The sequence below is a fragment of the Anser cygnoides genome, chromosome 11 (genome assembly GCF_040182565.1).
Source record: "Anser cygnoides isolate HZ-2024a breed goose chromosome 11, Taihu_goose_T2T_genome, whole genome shotgun sequence".
Taxonomy (NCBI): Eukaryota; Metazoa; Chordata; class Aves; order Anseriformes; family Anatidae; genus Anser; species Anser cygnoides.
This window is the reverse complement of record NC_089883.1, coordinates 6,895,338-6,918,045: the sequence shown is the minus strand read 5'-3', so window position 1 is coordinate 6,918,045 and position 22,708 is coordinate 6,895,338. Positions and strand designations below refer to the sequence as shown.

Below are 22,708 nucleotides of genomic sequence, written 5' to 3'. Positions count from 1 at the left end.
TGAGGCATGGTTTAGTATCTGATGCTAACGAGACACACAATAACACGCAAAGCATTGAAGCACTGTACAACATTTATAAAAATATAATTCACTCTGCTTAGCAGCTGTAACAGAGCAATAAGATCATGCCAGCAAGCACCAGTTCACCCTAATTGGATAATCTTTCTCTTTGGAAAACTAGAGCACTCACGGTAGTCTCCCATTTTTGCGTGCAGATGATTTTACAACGCTGCAGTGTATGGAAAAGGCTCCATCCTCAATGTCACTGCTGGTTTTGTGCCCAGTGATGTTCAGGTGAGCTTTGATGAGGCAAGGACCTCGGAATTTTGCCTCAAAGCAATCATCCTGCTAAGAACTGCATGGGATGAGAGTAGAGGTCTGTCTAATCCAGTATCCCCTCCCTCCTCGCGGCCTAAATCAAGATATGCTGTACCCCACCCTGATAGCAGAATCAGACCCAAGCACATTTTCATTGCACTTGTGCATCAACAGACTTAGATTCTGGAGAAATAACATGGAATGTCTATTAAAAGCTGAGGGCTTCCCAGTAATAACTCCCATAAACCTATCACACCCATTGAAATCAACTAGGCATGCCATTTATTTGGTGTTTTGATAAATTATAGCTCTGGGGTGCACCGAGGGCCAGATTTTTAAAGCTATTCAGCTGTTTAACTCTCATTGATTTCAGCATAATTGATTTCAGTGGGAGTAAGGTGCCTGTATTGCTCCGCACTCTGGGCCAGTCCCTTCTATGGTAACTGCACCAATTAGGCAGGAGAGCTATTTATCAGGGGCCCCATTAAATAGACTCAGTGGTGCCCAATTACATCTAAATTACCAGCTCAGCTACCCCGATGGCTGAGCAGGCGGCGCGGCTGTTGCCATCACGCTGGCACCACAACTGACACAGAGAATCTCTTCCATTGTATCCCACTTACAGGAAGGCTCATCCAGGAACAACACCCTGCTTCCTCAATCAGCCCGCGATGGTTTTCACCCTCCCACCAGGTCATTTCTGACATTGCAACCGACTAATGGTGTAATGGATACTAGGGAGAAAAGCACGCTGAATCCAAATCCAAATGAGTGGGGCTTACATAATTAGAGGGTGAGAGAAAGAGAAACTGGAATCAGAGACAAAGTCTTTTCAAGGTTTCCAAGGCAGCAAGTGGCTGCTTCTCACACAGCATGCACCACAATTGTGTTTTCAATTCTACAGCATCAGTTTTCTCTGTGATGAGGAGAAAAAAAACCCACTCTTTTGAAATGTGAGTGCCTTTGAAATAATAGAGAGAAGGTCTGAGACGTTACGCTCCACATGAGTAGTTGTGGTGATATCTTCATTTATTTGATATCATCTTCTGACATTTCATTCTATTTGCAGGCGAGTCATTTGTAACGTTACGTACAGAGGATTCTGGTGTTGTGATCTTTCACTTTTGCCCTGCATTTAATACCGAAGATCATTCAGCCATGGTGAAACCAGATGGAGGAAATTCTCTCCTGCATGACATGAAGGCCAATGACGGTATGAAGGATGTGGGGCTGCTTTGTCATTTATTGCTCCATATTCCATATGCTTGCCTGATTGGTGTGGGGAAAGGTCTATTTATTAATACAACGGTTCATGTCAAATGCAGGCAGATGACAGTGGGGAAAGAAAAAAAAGAGCAGAACTGCCTTAAGGGAACACAGGCTGCTGCTGAAAACCATACAACGACGGTAGGTCTGGGGGGGCTCAGCCTTCCCCAGCACCACGCTTCAGGCAGTGATCTTGGGAGAAGGGTTGCAGCAGGGTAAAAAAAAAAAGACCCTTTCTGGCAAAACCAGACAATTTCTGTTAAGCTGTCAGAACAACACCGACAGGTAAAGTGGGTGTAGAAGCTAACTCTAAGAAATATAGGAACATTCCCATAAACAGATGGATCTTTCTATATAGGTCAAACTTTTGTTTTCTGCCAGCCTTCTTTCTCACTCCTAGGATGATGCCAGCTGCACAACACAGTATTGCTGCTCTCTCACTCTTGAAAGAAAGCTTTTTCCAGGTGCCAAATCCAATCAGAACAATGTAGGTAGCTCAGCTGATGACAGGGAACCAGATCCAATGTGCTGCTAGGAGCAAAATGCACTGGCAGCTTCAGGAATCTGCACCCTCAGGAGACAGACCACCTGGCCTGCCCACACCACCAGCTTTCCTAAAACATCCTTCCCAGCTCCAGCAAACTTCAGTACCCCCAGGAGGGCCTGAAAAAGGTAAATGCGGCCCAAAGCCACTTTTTTTTTTTTTTTTTTTTTTGAGATCAGCCTTTAATGAAGCTCCTTGTTACCCACAACCTTGCTTCAGAATAAATGAGCCAGTTAATGCACTGCAGGTAGATCAGTGCATCATTGTGCTACAATTCAATAGCTTGTGCTTACTCCTGGTAGGGAAAAATATGAATAACTCATTTGGCAAGATTTCGTTCCCTTACTCTTTGCAAGATCTACAAATTAATTCCTCAATGGGCTTTTGTTCTAGCACTTAACCTGAGCTTTTCAGCTGAGCCAGTGCTCATTTCTCAGTTTCTGCCCTATTCTGTAAGAAAATTGCTCCACAATACGCTGCCTTCAGTGACTTCTGCCTCTGCCCTTGGTAGAGCTCTCACAGAACCGTGCCAGAAACGTCAGGAAAAAAAATCACTTATTTGGGTGAAATTTTTAATACCACAGTGGTTATTTAAAAAAAAAAAAAAAAAAAAGTAAAAAAAACTTGCTTTTCACAGAACTCTGACTAAGCGCCACTTCTAGGTGGATTCCCTCATCTGGCTTCCACCAAGGATAGAGAAAATATTAAAAGTGGCTCACTTCTGTTAAAATAAATAAATAAACAAATTATCTATTATTTTGTTTCCTCCTCCAGACTATTTCTTCCCTGTTCTTTGCCCTACTGAATTGTTCGTTCACTGTTGAGTCCAACTAACCCTTTTTATAATGTGCTGGTCTTGATGGTTGTGGAAAGGAGGGCATGGAGACTAATGTAGTAATTACTCCCTGCCTGTTACTTGTAGAATCTGGCATCTAGGACAGGCTTCAAAGGTATTTTTTCTTGTGATGAGGCAAAACAACAAAAAAAATGGTGTTACTTGGCCAAAAGCTTGGTGACTGAAGAAATCAGCTCTAAATGTACATAAATCAGGGTGAAAGCCGACCAGATTCTCCACCCAGATTAGTTTATGTTATCATGTGCTGGGTTGTAAAATCACTAAGTGGAGTAGAAGGGCTTGAGGTTCCTCACTGTGGATGGCACGTTAGGCACCTTCTTGCCATGGCAGTAGGACAAAAGAATCAAGAGTTATAACTAGAAAATGTACAAAAGTAAAGTTACAGCAGAAACAATAAAGGTGGGCAGGAAACGGTTTGCTCACCAGGGAGCTTTTTTGAGATACTGGGTGGGAAAAAATGGCAAAATCTTGAATATTGCCTGAAGTAAAACTTATCAGGATGTGGTGCTTCAGTAAATGTTGGTCTAGAAGCAAAATGAAGCTGGGAGTGCCACTGGGCTTTCTGAGTCCTGCCAGCATTCCTCAGGGCATTATTTAACATATTGTGTTATTAACATATTGTGTTTTTTAATATATTTATATATATACACCTATATAAATAATATATTTATTTTGTTGTTGTAAAATTTCCCATCTCTTGTCCTTTCGTAATTATCAACTTTCCCCATTTCTAAAGAAGTTGCTTCTCCCCCATTCTCCCTAAGACAACACTCTCCTGAGCCATAAATATCCCTGGTTAGTTCTTCCTGAGACCGAACTCCTGGTGCATTTAACGAGCACTTGGCGCAAAACAAGAATGACACCAGGGCCAGGAGACCTCTGAGCAAGACTTCAGCCCAGGTTAGCGCTTTTTTTTTCTTTTTACTATTAAGAATGACTAATCTCCAGTGCCTCCAACGGAGACGAGAGTGTCCTAGCCAAGAGTTTTAATACTTCCCGAAGGCTTTTTGCAGTTGATCCAGGCTGGCTAATAAGCATATAGCTCGTGCACAAGCTTTTAAACATCTGCTCTAAGTGCACCATATTAGCCCTTTGACTTTGGCCGTGCATGTGCTATTTTTGGCTTGTGCTAGTGACTGACATGTTGTCCTGCTGACTGTGTTATTTCACATCCTGGAAACACCATGGGCTGAGAGCTACAGGGCTCTCGGTTTGGGAAAAACACACGTTTTTTAAACCTCCAGAGCCTGAGCGCATCCTAGCGAGGCTCACCTAGCAGTGACAAAGACGGGAGAGAAATGAGATGGGTATGGCAAAGCATTAATACGTAATAAATAAAAGAGCAGCGTAGCAGACAGAATTTGATCAGCTGGAATTTCAAATATCGGTGTGGAAGAGGAGTATTTATAGATAGGGGCTGCCCCAGCCCTGCTTGAAAATGCTGGCAGAAGTTAGAGGGAGAACTCAGATTACTGCATAGGGCGGAAATGGCCAACCTACAGCGTAATGTTTGCACTTCTCTGGAAATCTTTGGGATTTCAAGCAGCGTGGGGCAAAGTATACTTCCCGCACATGGTGCCTGCCATGTGGCCAGCTCTCTCTACTCGGGGGGCCACCTGCCAGCATTTGTGTAGTTTGTGTGTGCAGGGGTTTGGGTAAAGTGTTACTGGAAAGGGAGCTTATGCAAGCTCCTCTTTGCTGGGGTGACCTGAAAATTTCCACACGCAGTTCTAACACTGCAGTTGTTTTATAACTAGAGCTCAAACTTTGCCACTCAAGATTTTTTAACCTTTGTGACTGTTACTTAATTTCCAGACGGGGAGGTCTTTTTCTGAACTTTCATAGCTCAAAATGAGTGCCTCTAGAAGTACAAATACCTATTGCATCTATTTCACGTTTCCATGCACATGGAAACAACCTAGGGCATACAACACCTGCAGCAATGGGATATAGATTGCACCTCAGTATTTATCACTAAATAGTTCCCATTTCCTCAGACACATGCAGCAGTAAAGTGCTCGGGGTATTGGAAAGACAGTTGAGTTTGACACAGGTCTCATTGATTCAGCAGATAATAATCCTTCCTCTGGCAATGCGAATGGGCTTGGCAGTGCCCAAAACGTCTCTGTGTCTGCTGAGGTGGTGCCAGCTGCCATTGTGGGAGATTGAATTCAGCCCAGGGAAGAGGGAGAATCATTGCTGGTTGTGGCTGCAAAACAACGAAGGGCAAAAGGAGGAGGATAGGAACATCCAGCCAAGTAGGTGGGTTTTCCCTGAGATAAGCCCTACATTTATAATATACATTTATAATAATTGCACTGAGTGTAGCATTTGTTTGCTGTCAGTTTTTTAACTGCCGTTTGCTGGGCTTCTTGAAGTTCAGGAGATCATCCCATGTCTTCACGTCTGCCCCTAACCTTCCCCCCAAACTACCGGGCCTGGAGGTCAAATTCTGCCAGCTTTCACCTGAAGCCAGTTTTCATTTGAAGCCAGTTTTCAGCTGAGGCAAAGGCTGAACCGTGGTCGTTATTAGATCACTAGGCAATGTGCTCAAAAGAGAGACAATAAATGGATGGATCCAACCAGAGTTCAGACTTCCCCAAACACTACAAAACCCAACCACTAGGCACACCACCATGATTAACAAACAGCAGTAATGGGTCTGTATACAAGCACGATGCTGCCGGAGTTACTATCCAAGTCCTTTTCTGCTTGAGAAAGGTATTTTTAGGTGCCTGAAAACAGGTTGATTAATCATCAAAACTAGAGTCACTCAAGTAAGAAGCACTTCGGAGATAAGCCAGCAGCAAGAAAAAAGGATGATATTTTTCCTAAAGGTGACAGACCCGACAACAGTTTGTTTCTTCTGGATGAAGTGATGCTTTATCTGGGTTGACATCAGGGAGTGTGGTCAGGGTATGGGACTATGCAGACTTCATTTTATTGATACTGGATACAGGCAAAAAATGATTTTTGCATCTGACAACAAATAAAATACTCACGAAACTAGTGTTTCATGTAGTACAGTTATTTAAATTCAGGTTACAAAGAGTGACCAATAATCAAAAGAAATTTGCTTAATTACATTTGTTTACCCATCCGATTTTGCAAGACGCTATCCGTGGAGAACAAGAAAAATGTCATAAGGAACTGTGGCCCATGCCTTTAAATACTAAACACGGTTCTTGCACTGACAGTGAGAGCGAAGATGATCTATATCTCTAATTATAACCAGTTGGGGGACCTTCCACACTTGATTTGGCTTTCTGCCAGCGAGAGCACCACGCCAGCATCTTTTCCTTTCAACCTTTTGCGCTAAAATGAAAAGAAAGGAATTTATGGCAAGCAGCGTCGACTTGCCGGAGAGTTAACGTGAGTTGGTATCCGCGAGATGGTGCGGAGGTGTAAAAGGCTTCAGAAACGCACCTTGTTCTGAATATCAGAAGACACTGTCGCAGCCAGCGTGCCTGTGCTGCTCGGGGAGGGGATCAGCGCGGAGGAAAGGTCTGTCTGGGTGAGGCGTCAGATGGAGAGCAGCGCTGCAGGCACCGTGGATTGCAGTGGGGAGCTCAAGGCCAGCTTAGCCACTTGAGAGAGCAGAATTGCTGTCAGCCCCCACTCCAGCTTTGAATGCATTTATTACAGCTATGAAATTCACTTTCTCTCTTTTTTCATGTCGGGGGCAAACACGCTTTGTTACTTACCTCCGCAGCCCCAGCACGCACCGAGGCTTTTCTCTGGGACTGGGCCGCACAAGGGGCCTGGCTCACAGCAGGGACAAATTCTGGCAAATGAGGGCGACTAAAGAAGAGGTCACACTGTGCAATGCAGAGAGGATTAAGCCATGCCCAGGCAGCACGTGCAGCTCAGGAAGCAGTATTGTTGAGCTGTTGGGACTTGGGAGAGCCAGCCTGTTTGTTCGGGAGCTGCAGGTGTCACCAGATGTCACCACGGCTTTGCCACCACTAGGCCTGTGTCAGCATCACCACGAGGAGCTCCGCCGTGGGATGGAGGCACGGCAGCAAGAACTTCCCAGAGTTGCTGGGCCGCACCACATTTTGTCTCACAAGATCAGGGTGAAGGGACAGAATATTAGAAAGCCAGAAGACACCACATGCTAAATATAACAATTACCAGTAATTTTTCTCTGTTAAAGGTGGGGACTGGTGGAGTTTGGGACAACGGCCTTTCCTTGCTGCCTTGTTTCACATATCATGTATATGTTGTCCAACTTCTTTCCAGTGCCACCTGCTTTGGCAGCCATGGTACGGGTTTTCTTTGCTGGTGCAGGCAGTTTGTTGCTAACAGTGGGACTTCTGCCCTGTAGGTCGCTGCCTGTCTTGTACTCGGCCTGTCCTTACTGTCTACTGACAGAGCTGGACAGGTGGCATGTTGGTGAATTCTGCTCTAACAGAACAAAGGTTCAAAGAGAGCAGGTAACATCTCTTAGCCAGAAAACTCCCGCTAAATGAAATCCTTCTTGGCCTTCGTATGAGCCAAACAGCCATGCTGAAGATTTTCTTTTTCAGCTTAACTCTTAAGATGTCCTATGTATTCTCTACCCAGGGAATATCCACTAATAAGGTCTGAGCACACTCTTGTAATTTCTTTTAAAGCTAACTAATACTAACCTATCCCGTAAGGGTTGCTTTTGTTTCAGGACTCTACCTTAATTACTATAAATTTACCCATGCTCCTGGCTTATGTATTACTGGCCTGTCTTCCAGCTTGACACCTCCTTTCTAGATGTAGGCAGGTTTGGGGATTTGGGGCAGTGGAGATCATCTGCAGGAGCACAGAAAGAGCAAGAAACAGTCAAACAAGTTAGCATATTTCTCATTTCCATCTGTCAGCCCCCAGATTTCTGAAGAAGGGAAGAAAAAAGAAGACAAAACAGAACTAGGATCTAAGAATTTGGTGGCTCCAGGAAAGAATCCAGCTGAAATATTTTCAGCAAGAGCATTTCCCCCTAATAGTGATTCAGATGGACTGAGACTACGCGTTCGAGCTGACTTAGGCTAACAATGAAGGACGGAAAAAGTGAGGGGAGCAGATTCTTATGTCCTAACTTCCACGTACACATTTTTCAAACAAAATATCTCACTTCTGGCATGGCATTTGCAGGAGCAGGTTTTCAAGCTGAAAGGATTTGCCTCTTCATGCTGAGACAGGAATTTTTACTGAAAAATTGACCTAGAACTGATTTTTTTAAAAGGGAGAAAAGTTTATAAAGGTAAATAATCCAAAGCTGGAGAAAACTATTTTTTTGAAATATCCATTTTTACTTGCCCTAAACTGATTTTCTCCAGTACTCTTATTTTCTATTCCAGCCATTAAATCCAAAAGTCAGGTTTTTACTGCACTTCAGCCCTTACGGCAGCGCCATTCTGACTCCTCAGCACTCTGGGGTCCTTTGCAGGAATTAACTGCATCGCACAAAAAGACACATTTCTAGGGTGAAGGTTTAATTTGATTTTGGACTGTGTGACTGTGAGTAGACAGAAAAGCAAATAAGAACTTCCTCATGCCTCTACATCAGGTCTGCTAATCAGAGCTCTGCCTAAATGAGTTGATTCGCTCGGTTACGGGTGGGAAATGAACTGAAGCAATTCTCCACCCACCAAATGTCCAGCCAAAAGTAACCTAGACAGCTAGGAAATAAGGAAAACAGTGATGTCCTGCTGGTCTATGCCAGCCATACATTATAATCTTCCCCAAGCATGAAGGCAGTAAGACATAAGTTCAGATCAGCAGGGACTCCATGGCACCACGCGTTTGTTAGAAAAGCTCAGCAGGGAACACAAATGTTTCTGGGTTGGGATGGGAGGGCTGGCCACAGCGTTCTGGTGTAGCATATTCAATGTATATATAGTCTATTGAACACATGGCATTGAGGTGGCCACCTCAGGGCCGCATCCAGGGTGGGACGTCCAGCTGCCTTGAACACATGGCACCTTGTGGAGCAGTGCAGAGACAGAGGTGGGCTCCCAAAGCGATGCAGGCACATCGGTGTCTGCCATCCCCCAGCCCATGTTGGCAGCCAGCTCAGCCAGGACGTCCCCAGGGATCCCCACCAGTGCACACATCCCCTTAGGGAGTAAGCAACACAACCAGAAGCATCACCCAAATTTCCTGGTATCATTTAGTCTTCTTTACCTGCTAAACTGTAGTTCTGTCCTGGGAGTACCCTGGCGATGCATAACTTCAGCTGATGAGCTAGGATTAGAAGGACTTTATATAAGGCCTATTTGATTAAGTGGCTATTACCAACTAAAAACTTGGTGTTTCCCATTAAGTACTCTCAAGTGCATGTCCTCATTTTACATATTCTGTGCTTGCATTGTGCTTTGGAGGACCCAGCCTGGCCTTTTTTTCCCCACCCAGGTCCACTTTGCCAGCACTAATAAGATGCTCTGTCTTGTTGAGGGCTAGTATAAGAAATGCAACGCCCTGATGGAGCCTTTCCTTAAAGATATTTTTCTATAATCACATATTCTGGTAGCTTACAGTTAGCCCAGTCTCTGTGAATTTTCTGCTCCCAACTAGATCCCTCGGTGCCTTGCCCCAAGGCAGCTCTCTCCTTCCAGCGGATCAAAGCGTGCACCATGCACAAAAGACTAAAACAATAGCACTATCACCTTTTGTCTTTGTTTCTGTTACCGTGCCAGTGCAGTTTGATTTCTTGTCTTTTGCAGCATCTGTGCTCAGGCTTCAGTGATTTCCCATAATAGCCCAATATACTTTTTGTGATCCATGTGCAATTTATACACACACATCACTTTAATCCTTCTGTCCAGATCAGTTATTTCATACTTTTGTACATCAAATTGCATTCACCATCTGCTGGCCCAGTTGCCCTACATAAGCCAAACGCTCTGAAGGTATAATTGCAATATTGTTCATTATTTGCTTGCTCTCTTTCTTCCCAATATACATAAGGACGGCAAAATTGAAGAAATAATTTAAATCTAATTTAAATTCCCTTCAGGTTTTTTGCACTGCACTGATCAAAATAGTAGCTAAGTTCCTCAGAAGAAGAAGCCATCCATCCCAGAAGACCCTTGATGCCCTCAGATTGCTGTCTGTGAAAGCCAGCGTATTTTTGTAGGACAGGAGCGTGATGTACCAACGTTAACTAAGCTGAGTGCAAATGCTATCGGCACATCAGTATCCTGTTAAATCATTGCACAGAAGAATTCCAATCTGGTTAATCACGATCTGACTTTATACTGCACCCTCCATGAAATAAATGTACCCCAAATGTTATTTTCTTCTTGTCATACCTTTCCAGGTCTATACTCCAGCCAAAGCCCGTTGATCTTGGACTGCGTACTGTGCATCGTGCTCTGGCAGTTTTTCAAGCATCTACAGAGAAAGCTTGTAAGCACCAACCCTCTTCCCCAGGGATAACTACTCCTTGAGCTTTGATTTAATTTTTCCTACAGCCAGGAGGCCACCCACAGAACTCCGGTTCTGCCTCGTTTGCTTCATTCCTGCTTCAGCATTAATAGCAAGGGCAGGGGAGGAACAAGGCTCTAGTAAGACCCACAGGTAGTCCAGGCCTGGGTTTGCATTTACCTACAGGACTTAATGGTGGGGAAGAAACTGCTGCAGAGCCATGGGGAAATAATTCTGACAAGCATTGGAGGCACACGTTCGAATGCAATACATTTCACCAGCACGCACCTCCTGGAGGAGCAACTTAGGTGGAGATAAATAAGACATGTAATTTCTTGTCAGGCTGTTGCATTTCCCACCGCTCGTTTTAACAATTACACTCTGTGACTTTTTTTTATTAAACAACCGAAAAGAATAGATTCTTGTAACCTAGGAAGAAAAATTGCCTGGAGAGATGAAACATATCCAGACTTAATTTTCTCTCTTGCACTTTTTGAGGTGTTTGCTATGCATGTGTTTCCCATTCAGCTGCCAGAACCAGACCCGCAGCTTTGGCAGTTCTTTGCCACACTCACCTCTTCAGCAGCCAATTTCCTTAAAACCAAACCCAGACGAAATAAATGGGCTGATCCAAGCTGTGGCTTTGCTTGCTGCTGTTGAAAGAGAGGATACAACTTTCTCCCACTGAACTCAATGGAAACATTGCCATAGATTGCAACAGGAATCATTAGAGTCCCATAATTATTTCATAAGCAGCTTTCTCTAAATCTTATTTTTAAAGCAATTAATGAAAGAAGTGATTGCCCTTTAGTAAGCAGTGTCCCAATGCGAATTGTAATCAAAGCTTCTTCCGAGTGCTTCTCTTTGCACTGATATCTGTACCAATTAGAGGTGTCTTCTATGGAAAGGTTACACAAACATAATTTTATTTCTTCTTATTAATTATTTTTCAGACAGGGCCAAGTTTTTAGAATGTGTCTGGACTTACAGCTTCAGTATTGGATTTGCTTTTGTGAAGAAGAGGCTGCCTTTAAGGCTGATCTGGAAAATACATATTCAAGGAGCATACTTGCTAAATGCTTCAGCTTTTCTCTTTGTTTCCAAGACCAGAAGGTTGTACATAAAACACACTCCAGTATTCATGACTAAAACTTCAGTTCTTTTTTAAACGGTGATACTTCTGAACTCAAGATCAACCTGTTGTAAACAGAAATAAGATCAATCTGAACTCCCATTTGTTTGCTTGACTGAGGCAACTTTGACAGCAAAATAAAATGTAGAAGAAGAAAATTGAGCTGCCTTCAAAGACCAAACAGAGAATGATACAACTGAAAAATAGTTATGGAGACAGAGATCAACCTGCCCTCTATAAACACCTATGGTTAAATCAGATTCAATAAGATGTAACATGGTATAATGGTGGCAGAGGTTATTGAAATCGCCATTGACAGATTTGCCGTGTGTTTTGGTGCTGAACACATTACAAAGGTGGTTAAAGGATCTCGTTATGAAAAGCAGTTACTGTTAGGATTTATGCACTATATATTTCACTTACAAGCCTTTTGTCTTGGAAGGATATGACACAACAGAGAGAGGTAAAGGTTGGGAAGGGAGAAAGGGGGGGGCATAAGGGCTTTTGTTCCACACGACTTCCATTTGGATCATTAAAAATGCATCTAGCTATACCTGGAATATTTCTCTTGTGAGGGATAGAAATACAATTCCCCTCGACCAGCTACAACAGTTTTGTTAGAGGGATTTTCACAGGCAGAAGCAACCCAAATCTTCCCCAGTACAGCTGGGCAGAGCAGGTCCCTCCCAGCAGGAACACCTCGATAAACTCAAAGATAGGCTTGCAGGAGTAACTCGCCATTGCTACTGATTTTCAGGGGTGATTTTAAGGTAACTTCTAGGTTACAAACATGAAAATAGGGCACTCCAGACCCTCAGCCACCTGAATACAGCCGACAGTGGATGCTCATCTCTAACATTTCTCACCAGAGTGGGTATTGACTTCATTTCTCACTCTAGACTAGTCACTTGACCAAGCTGCACTCCAATGTTTAACGTGTTGGTCACACTGGCAGGTGGGGACTCATGGTCTGTAGTCTTATCTTATGGTGACCTTTATGACTGGCACAGTCTTAATCGTAATAGAAAAGACAGATGTAAAGGCATTCACATCGTTATTTTTAGCAATAGGGAATGGAATAGTTGAAGGAGTAGTAAGGTATGAGTAGAGTGGCATTTATTGTCCCCTGTGGACAAATGCAGTGATTTCTTGTACAGTTTAATTTTTATTTATTTAATTATTTAAGGACAAGGACAAAAAGTTGGCTGGGTAGGCAGCTGAGAGGTGGTAAGTGCTCTGTTGTAGGAGGAGTGATCAGAATGAATGCATCAAGGCTGAAATTCCTCACATTAAGTGCTTATATTTTCCCAGCATCCTTCTTCCACTCCAACAAAACTGAGCAAAACTAAAGATGAGCCAGTGACCTCCTGAAGTCTTATACAAGTTTCAAGTTTGTTCAGCTCAACATGGAAGATGCTCAAATTCTGTAGCCATTAAAAACCGCCGGGAGAGTCCAGCCGGCAGGGAGTTTGCAATATATGATGCTGACCTATGAGCTGGAAGATCTCTGCTCCGATGAGGAGCCCTAATAGCAGGAACTGCATTTTTCATGGAGACTGGTCTCACCACACAGCCTTTCCCCCCGCCCTGTAAGAAATAAATGAGAGGGATCAATATTTCTTCATCCTGATTTTGTCATTTGCTAGCTTTCCTGGTAATTTTTGACGACTTTCACCTTTCCAAACGGTCCCTTCTTTCTACAAACATTACCACCCATCCAAAACATTTCTCAGATATTACAGGAGCTGTATCAGCAGCCCCCTGCAGAGGTTGGCACGTAGAGCACAATGCTGGTAGGAGACAAGGAAGGTGTACCCCTCCTTGCACCTTAAACACAGTTGACCCCAAATTGCAATGTCTGTGAGCTCAGGAAGAACCTGTGATTTATGGTGAGGTCCTCCCTGCTGTGAAGGGTTAACTTGAACCTTGCCTGCTACTCGAGCTCCCAGGCTGACCCTCAGTGAAAATTAATAGCTTGTATCTATTTAATATTCCTTCCCAGTGCATTGCCAGATCGTTTCATCTGTATGTAAATGGATCAGTGGTTTTCATCGTCAGTTGTTTCCTCATTCCTCTTTTGGTTTTTACTAATCCTTTCCTGTTTGCAGGTGTTTTTTAAATCAGGAAAGAAAGTCTTTTGTTCATTGTTTTTATTTTTATTTCACCAAAGTCCTATCAAGTTGGAGGTAAAGGACTCGTGCCATTTCAGGAAATCTACATTGTTTTGCTCCAGTTAAAAAAGGGGTCCCCATCTATAGATTTTATAGGTTACATTGCAGACACGGCAGCATCATTTGCAGCTAACCAAACTGTGCCAGTTAGGCCCAGATTTCCTAACCACACGGATCAGTATTATTTGTCATGCAAGGCGCTGATTTAAAACTGATGCATCTGTTACAATCATTGATGCTCAAGATGGAAAAGATCCATAGGGAGGCTTTCAGCTTTCCATTTAGTGCTAAAGCGGAACTGAACTCTATCAGATGTATTATTATTGTCATTATTATTTAATATCCCCCTCTGCCTCTGCTGTGTGCTCGCCACTTAATGGAAAACATGAGTACAGACCTTGTCTCGGATTGCTTGCCATCCGAGTGACAGACTAGACGTCCAAGTGACGATAAAACAAATATCACAAAGACAAGGGCCAGGATCCTCCTGGCAGGGCTGTAAAGGTGGACACAGCAATTTTGGGATTGGTTTTGCTCTTGAAGTGTAAATGCAGTGGTACAGTTGTGAGTTTTTAAGAATGGCATGACAATTCATGGATTCGAGGAGTGTATTTGAGCACTAAAACTTTATTAGCATTAACACCAAAACATGATAAAAAGAAAGAAATTTAATGAAATATTTTGACGATGCTTAATAACAGAAATGACTGACCACTAAACTTGCTGCTACAAATTCCCTCTTTGAAGAGTGACTTCAAATGCTCCGCAAGCATTGGGCACTATCTTGCCCTCGTGCCACCTCCAGCTTGAAGCCTGTCCTTGTACAGTTTCTGCATGACTTACGTGCTCGGCTTCCAAAAAAATGAGCATGGCAGCCAAGGCTGGGACCTGCATGTCTTTAGGGATGCACTTTATTTGTTGCACTTCAGTGTGCAGGTTAAAGAACTGCAGAGATACCGAGTTTCCAAGAAAACCTCACGTACATTAACCTTGGGCAAAGGCAGGGGACATCCTTCGTGCTGCCAGGGGACCATTGGAGCTCAATGACGGTCACATTCACCACCCAGATGAGCTGTTCTCAGAAAAGCGTGTCTTGAAGTTGTTCAGATCTTAATGAGTCATCTATGAACTATCAAATATTTCACATTCTATATGGAAATTTTGACTGCCCTAAGTGCCACCATGGCTGGGGTGGCTGCAAATATTGTAAATAATCTCCTCAGTTTAATGAGTTACCAAAGGAGCAAAGGCTCGTCTACCAGGTAATGAGTCACAGCCTCACTTCGTTGTCGATCAGCTGAGACACCTGATTTACTGTGAGGGCTACCTGCACCAAAACTAATCAGAGGCTATCGAGGAAACCCAAACAGATCCAACCCACCACAATTTAATCTCCCCACAAATAAAATGTACTCATAAATCAGGTCAAGCAAGTAAATGTGCCCCTCTAATGCTGCTATTAGGAAAAATAAAACCGCAAAAAGCTCAGTAGGATGTGAAAACCATTATGGTTTCCCTGGGTAATGTCAGCAGTATTACACTAATTCATAATACACAGGGAGCTAGCTATAAGATACTTTCTGCCCTTACAGCTGGCTAATTAGTCAAGACAGGAAAAGCAATTTGACAAAAATGTTGATGTCTCAGTTTCCATTTTAAAGCTTAGAATGGATATGTTTTTACATTTTTCATTGAATTTCTCAGATAAACACAGAGGAAAAGATAGATAAAAGGTATGAAAATCAACATCATAGTTTTTATTTACCGAAAGAATAATTGTGACAGAAAATCAAGTAAACAAAATATACTGCTTTCAGTAAAAAAAAAATCACAAAATGTTTCACACAAATATGCACATTTATTATGGGGAAAGCATCTCTCACTAAAAACAACAGTAAGGAAAATATGATGTAAATACTTTGATCAGATCAGGTAATGAGCTATTCTGGCAAACTGCAGCATTAGTTCATTGGCGGTCTATTCAGCTTGATCAAGAAAAAGCATGTTGATGTAATTGAATGACTGCAGTGAAAATCCGTGAACGATCGTTACCCTATTGTATGGTGAAGGTGGTAAATGAATATCTACAAAGAGAAGAGTGGAGACAGACTTTGAACTTAGGAGAGTGGGACCTCTGGAACTTCAATCCCAACAGGTCAGTTCAGCACTGCTGCAATTTATGTAAGGCAACAAACTTGAATATTATGAAAGCTGATTTTTTATTTTATTTATTTGTTTGTTTGTGAAAAGAGCTTGATTCTCCTCCTCTTAGCAGAAGTACAACTTCACTGCGCTGTTTCAGAACTGCAATTTTTCTTTGGTTTTAAGACAGGAAAGAATCGAGAATCTTCTGCTTGGGAAAAGACTAATGATATATATCCACATGGAGGAAGTTGTACAAGAAAGTTTGTTGATGTTATTTATTGTCTTAAGATGTTGTACTCTATTTTGCCTCAGTGTGATGCACGCAGACTATTAATAATAGTAACCGATTGCATTTAGGACAAAAATTCTAGGAAATAATTTATAACAAAATCTGCATTCAAAGCTGTCTCTCAGCTTCCACATACTGGTCATAAATCATTGAAGAGACGTTTATGATTGATTTACAGTGAGATTTTTACATTATCATAGATATATATGTTGCCTTCCGTACAACTGTCCTTCATCCATAATTATGCAGCCAAACATATCCTCAGTAATTGATAGTCAGGATGTTTTCAGAAAAAGAGACTTTGAATGCCAGAAAGGAAGCCAAGATACAGCTGTGAAGGTTGATACTGGATGATGTTCACAAGTGGATGTCATTAGTCATGTATCTCCTGTGCAGACCAGAAGAAGAAATTAGGGAGCTGGGGTTAGCAATGGGACATAATACTTACTCTTGTGGTGATGATAATGGTTGTGGTGGCTTTATGACATCAAATGCTACTAAACTCAGGGAAATATCTCTAAAACAGTTTTTCAAGACTATTTATTTCACTAGATTAGGCCCTGACAGTGAATTTCTTAAGCGCATATGGTCTCCCCTGGGAAAATAAAAAATTTTAGTGGGGGAGTATGTCCAAACTCTTGATGCCCCATCTTTAGTATTAGAAGCTGGTTTCTTAGTCTAGAAGGTAGGGAAATTTAAATGAGTAGGGAGAGATCAACTATCTTTTCATTCATTTGAACTAGCCGTGCCATTCTCTGCCATGCTTCCCCTCAGCATTAGCAGAATGTCATTCTTTGCTTGCGGACAACTCTTCATGCTCTGCAAATGTAGGAGAGAGAAATTGTGGCTCTTCTTAAATGGAAACTAACTGCTGAGTGCTCACCTGCAGGTCATACTACCTAAACAGCAAACATTCATGCTGGAGCTTTCAGGGCATTTTCTGTAACCCAATTATTTTCTTCTTAAAATGTCAATGAAAAGTGGAGCAGGAAAATAGTTTTGATAAGAATCTGTCAGACATTTCCTCTTCTTGTTGTTGCTCTTCATTTTGCTCCATTTTCTCCGTGTTCATTAAATGCTCTAGAATTGGATTCAGATGGGGCTGTGTTTGAGAAGCATCAAGATAATAGGCTTGCAAATCTCCTTTAGCAAAACCCTCCTCTCATATCCTGCTTTTCTGCTGAGGGGTCGGTCGCAGGAGATCTGTTCTGTTACAGCATCCAAAACTGTGGGCTCAGTTGCTTACTGTAAAGTGATAGGAATTGGCCATTTTTTTCCCCAATTGGCCTTGCTTATTTAAAGGTCAAGCAGAGAAACTCTTTGCTGCCTTATTGAGGTGCTATCAAATGACTTGTTTTAATTCTTTGACCTTTCCTTGCATTGCCCTGTTTTTTTTATTGGAGGTCAGTGCAGTTCTCTTTATCTTCCACTGACTTATCCGAGTTCCACTGAGGTCAACAACTCCCGTCTCCTCTGCATTCCTCAGTCCTGCATTTTTATCATTACTTCAGAGAGATTAGACTCCTCCATAGCAAATGCTTTAAGGGTCCTTCATAAGAGGAATTTCCTGCAGCTAAGGCCTTAAAGACAAAAAAAGCTGCAGCAGGACTACGAGGGTCCTTGGCTGCCTACAGTTCCCCAAGAAATCAGCAGCACGGTTCGCAGCCTATTGTAATGCCTTCACTAAAGGTTGTCTCGCACTTAGTTCAAGTGTTTATGCCAGATGACCGTTGCTTTAAATGCCACTTACTATACTCCAACATTATTTATTACAACAGGGTGTTATAGACACTTCAGTCTCACGTGTTTTCACAGACCCAAAGGAATTTAGGGATTTTGCTACCTCTCGAAGTTGAAGCAATAAAGCACAGTGAGGACCAATCACCGTTCTCCAGAATGAAATAAGTAACGTTACAAAGATTATCTAACTCCTTTCCTGGGGTCTCTACTTGCTCCCGTTAGGCTGTGTATGAACCTCTTGAGGACCAAAGGCTGTCAAGAGTGCTGGAAGTCAACTACTACAAGCTCTTAGAGCAGAGTATGAGACAAAAGGAAAACATTTATTTTTGGCAAAAATACTCACTATATTCTCACATTGCTGCCAGTTTTCGAAGGCACATCATAGCTTATTAAGGTAAACCCACAAGATTACTATTCAGCTCAGGGATATGTAATCAGCCAAAAAGATGGTGACTGACCTTATGGTGCCCGAATGTGTTGGTATGGCTAAGGTGACAAAAGGGTGTTCTTTTACATCAAGTTAGCTCAACTGAAATTACATAAGTATATAGGGTAACATCCAACAACACTGCTAGCTGCTGCTAAGAAGAAGCTGTTGAATTGAACTTGTATTATGCATCAGTGATGGGGCAAGAGAATCCAGTCCTGGCCAAAAAAACCTAAAAGTTGGCCTATGGGAGCTGTTTTCCTTAGTAGAAACTGGTGTGCAACAGCACAACAGGCACTGTTAATGCACCTCCTCCTCCTTCTGCCTGTACTGCTCCTACTTTGTGTTTGCTAATTGTCTTGGTTCTTTCATAGACAGCGAGGACACTTTTTAAAATTATCTGCTTTATATTTAGCTTAAAACTGTCCCATGAAGATCATACCTTAGCTTGCCAGAATATCGCCCACAGTGGTACATGGCAGGTCTTTCACCTGCAGCTGCAACGTGTATTACAGACTCTAGTACTACAAACTCACTGCAAAAGTCACACGAGAGAGTCATTTCCAGGGGAAGATCCAGGCTAATCCAGCGAAGCCCTAAGACAGGTTGCTACCAGGTCAGAAATTTTGATAAAATCTGTTCTGCAAATAGATACACCAGTAATTTCAATAAACTCAGGGACTAGTGTCATAGGACAGATTCATGCTGCACATAACATCCAGAGAACAAAATATGACTGTGCTGAGTAAAGGAAGCATGAATGGCAGATTGAAAGCATTCATGCAAAAGTTCAAGATCCGCAGAGAATATCATCGTGGACAGTAAATAAAAGGCTCGACAGGAAGTCAGGCTGTGCACACAGGGCTAGATTTCAAGATGCTATTAAGTATCTCTGTAAATAATTTCTCTATTAAATAGCCAATGTGATTTAGAAGTATTGGGTATTCAAATTATTATCTAGCAAGGAGATAGCTGTTGAGTGTCTGGTTAGAACCCTAGGTGCTTTCAAAGCGCTTAGAGCCCCCATGGTCCAAAACACATTGAAAACTTGCCTATAAACTTTTGCTGCATTTTGCTATTACATGAAGTTACTTATGAGGTAGAAAGTGGTTGTTGAAAGGGGGCGAAGGGGGAGAGGGGAGGAGAAAAAAAAAAGAAAAGAAAAACAAAGTAAAGGGCCACAATGTAATCCCAGGGATGAACTTTGGGCTAACACACTAAGACTGATGCTCAGAGCTGGGCAAAGTACTGTGTATCACCAGCAACTGTGACTGTGTCAGAGCTTGGTGTGACTTCCTACACAAAAGATGGCACCATCACTTCTTGTACCACCCCGCCACCTGGAAGACAAATTCTTACTGACTCCAGGGAACATTGCCTTCTGCTGCATCATCAGCCACGGATGAGTCTGGCCAAGAACATTTTCCGGAGTGTGACAGTGGCAGGAAAGCAGAATATTTGTAATAAGTTGTTCCTGCCATTGGGATCTTAGTTGTTTCATAAATACACAACAATTTGTAAAATACAAACAGATAATAATTCCCACTCCCATCCACCCTCCCCCCCCCCCTTTTTTTTGACTGACTAAATAGAATTATCTCCTAGAGTTAGAACTTTAACGTCTCATCCTTACAATAAAGAAATTAAATATTTTTCTTGTGTACCACCTTATAGTTTGGACAATCACTTCCTTATGAGATGCTAATTAACAGTCAGGAAAGTGGTAGTCTATTGTCCAGTAATTTGCTTTTCAATTTCTGATTCTGCAAATTAACTTTCCTACTAAATGAGGCGTCAGGCTGATGTCAGTATTTGCAGGTACTCCACAATTATACTGTGCTTGCTAAATCACGTTGCTTTAATTCAAAAGTCACTCTGATTCCCATTTAGACCATGATCCTGCTGGGTGCCTAGTTTCCCTGTAAAAGCGTCTCATGCCCTCAGGTCTCATGGAGTCAATGGCATTAGAGATTACTCAGCTCCCTTCAGATTTGAGTCTCATTTATTTGGGAAAACCATAATTAGGGGTTAGGAGCCAGGTTTATGCAGTGTAGATTGTAGACAAGTCATCCAATTCTTGAATTTATGAATCTTTTTTTTTTTTTTAACTGTTTTCATAGTAGGAGATTTCAAGGTGAACCAACACCTCTTGTTAAAATAATGTGTCTTAATTTTCTGCAATTTTTAGTCTCACTAAGGTGTTCTTCAGCTTTTCATCAGCTGGGGGAAAGGAACGGCTATCTAATCAGCTTGTCTGAAGGAAATGCCTTTTTAATGAGTCCAAGTCTCCAGCAGGACTCAAAATAGCAAGGCAGTAAAGTCAGAAGTGTTTATAGAAAGAAATTGCATTAAAACTGCTGGCATCGTGGTATCTTGGAAATGATGACTGCTGATCCATCTACATGCCGTACCAATCTCAACCCTCCCTTCTGCTGTGTACACACTTGGCTGATGTGCATACTCATACTCCCCTTCTACATTGGTAGATCATCAAAATCCTCTCCTGTCACCTCCCTCCCGTGCCAGCTGACCCACAAGATTTTGCACCAGAGAATTACGATTTCAAAGAAATCCCAAGGAAAAGCCTCTTGTCTGGCATCTTGGGGTTTCTTATTTATTTGTGTGTTCTTCCTTGCTCTTTGAACATATCTGAAGTTATTCCTCATTTCCTTTACATCCAAGCCTCCGCTCAGACAAGGCAGGAGTGCTGATACAGTGCTGAGGAGTCACGATTTATGCTACATGCAAATCCATTTTGGCAGCACCGGAGTTTTCTTTTCATCCAAATAGCTTAAAGCAAATGAAAATTGGCCTTAACATGGCTGCACAGTCCCAGAGAGAAACCCAGATGGGTGTAGTTTGAGAGTGATATCCGAGACAGCTGTGTCTGACTTTAACTTCACAGGCATGATTTTGAATAAAGCAGAACGCAGACCTCTCAGGAACGTTATTTTCCAGCACCTTATGTTGCGCTATGACCTCCTAGCAGCCAGGTGGTAGCATCTACTCTGCCAGATGAAAGGGCAGAACAAGCATCAAGCCAGCAGACTGCCACAGGCGTGCCCCGAAGGTGGCTCTCCAGATAATATTCCTCTGTAGCTCTCACAATTACGCCAAATTAACAGTGATTTGCAACTAGCTTGGCACCCGGGACCACAGGGCAGGAGAGGAGCCCTAATATTGCACTGTACAAACACCTGTCATAAAACCATAGCTGCAGGGAAGGGTGAGGGTTTAGACACTTGCGTGAGTATCAAACTCTAATAACAGCTCCCAGTGTACAGCAGTGTCAAGGAGAGCAACAAAATAGTCGCCCTGCAGAAAATGCTCAGAGCCCTGCAATGAGCAACTTTGGCAAATAAATAAAAATAAAATAAAATAATATTTAGGGTTGCAGCACTGCTTTTGTTGAATTTTTTTAATTCACACCACAGGACTGATGTGTGTCCTATGAGACCACTGTCTTCTCTTAGCACCTCTCCTTGCTCTTCTGTGCTGCATCCTCAGCAAGAACAGGTACAATGGGTGCCCATTGCTGCTCCAGTGTGGTTGAACTGGCTGAGGCACTCATTAACTCCCTGGACTGTAAAATACGTCTGGAGGGTTTGGGAATATGGCTCTAATGACGATTGTAGAGATGCCTAATGTCGGAGACGCCTGCCTTGGCACATTTCACAAAAGAGGTTTCCACCAGCTCTACTTAAGGAAACTCACTACTCTCCCGTTCTTCCTCCTGTTACCAACACTGCTTGATGGTTATGTTTGGATTTTCTTTCTAAGTGTGCACTTCTGCTCCTTGAGGTGTGGGATTTTAGTTAAGTGCTTCACTAAGGCCATCATTCCTCATAGCTCTTCTCTCGTGCTAGTCATGAACCCCATAAACCATAGGTAGTGATTCTAGATATAGATGAAAGAAGTTACACCTGCCTTGTATCAAAACACATGACTAAATAGCTAAATTTCATTAAGATTAACCATAAACGGGAAGGGGAAAAAAAAAAAAATAAAACAAAAAAATGTTTTAAGAAGGTGATAGATCAAGAAAACTTCAGGTGCTAAGGTTACCCAAAGGTGAAAGTTGACACAAACCCACAGGTACTCAACATGGAGATGTCCAGCAGACAAGATATAGCAAGAATGTCTCAGGGGAGCCAACTCTGTTAAGTCTGTAGTGTTCATCCTTATCTATGACAGCACATTGCCTCCCAGCTATTCAAGTGTTTATGAAAATCTGACAGGATGACTGCAAGAAATTTAATTTAAATTATCATGAGGGGTGGGGAGGAGTTGTTAATGCTTGCTTTGGTCAGGGAAATAGCTGAGAATTGTGTTGACAAAACTATTGAGCCCTAAGGAAAAGGGACTATTCTAGTTACAAAGTCCTTTCTGTGCTAATGATAATCCATGAACATTAGCATTCCA

At 42.4% G+C, this 22,708-nt stretch overlaps 1 long non-coding RNA gene across 1 annotated transcript in view; it reads left to right on the top strand.

Moving 5' to 3' along the window:
• The window catches only part of LOC106036460 (uncharacterized), a 52,031-nt gene extending 39,797 nt beyond the window's left edge, over positions 1-12,234 (top strand). Inside the window, exons 3-7 of the long non-coding RNA XR_010834061.1 lie at positions 1,388-1,531; positions 3,749-3,884; positions 5,056-5,246; positions 10,276-10,364; positions 11,336-12,234. This is a non-coding gene — a long non-coding RNA (uncharacterized lncRNA). The remainder of the gene's footprint in view (positions 1-1,387; positions 1,532-3,748; positions 3,885-5,055; positions 5,247-10,275; positions 10,365-11,335) is intronic.
• The last annotated feature ends 10,474 nt before the right edge of the window (positions 12,235-22,708 follow it).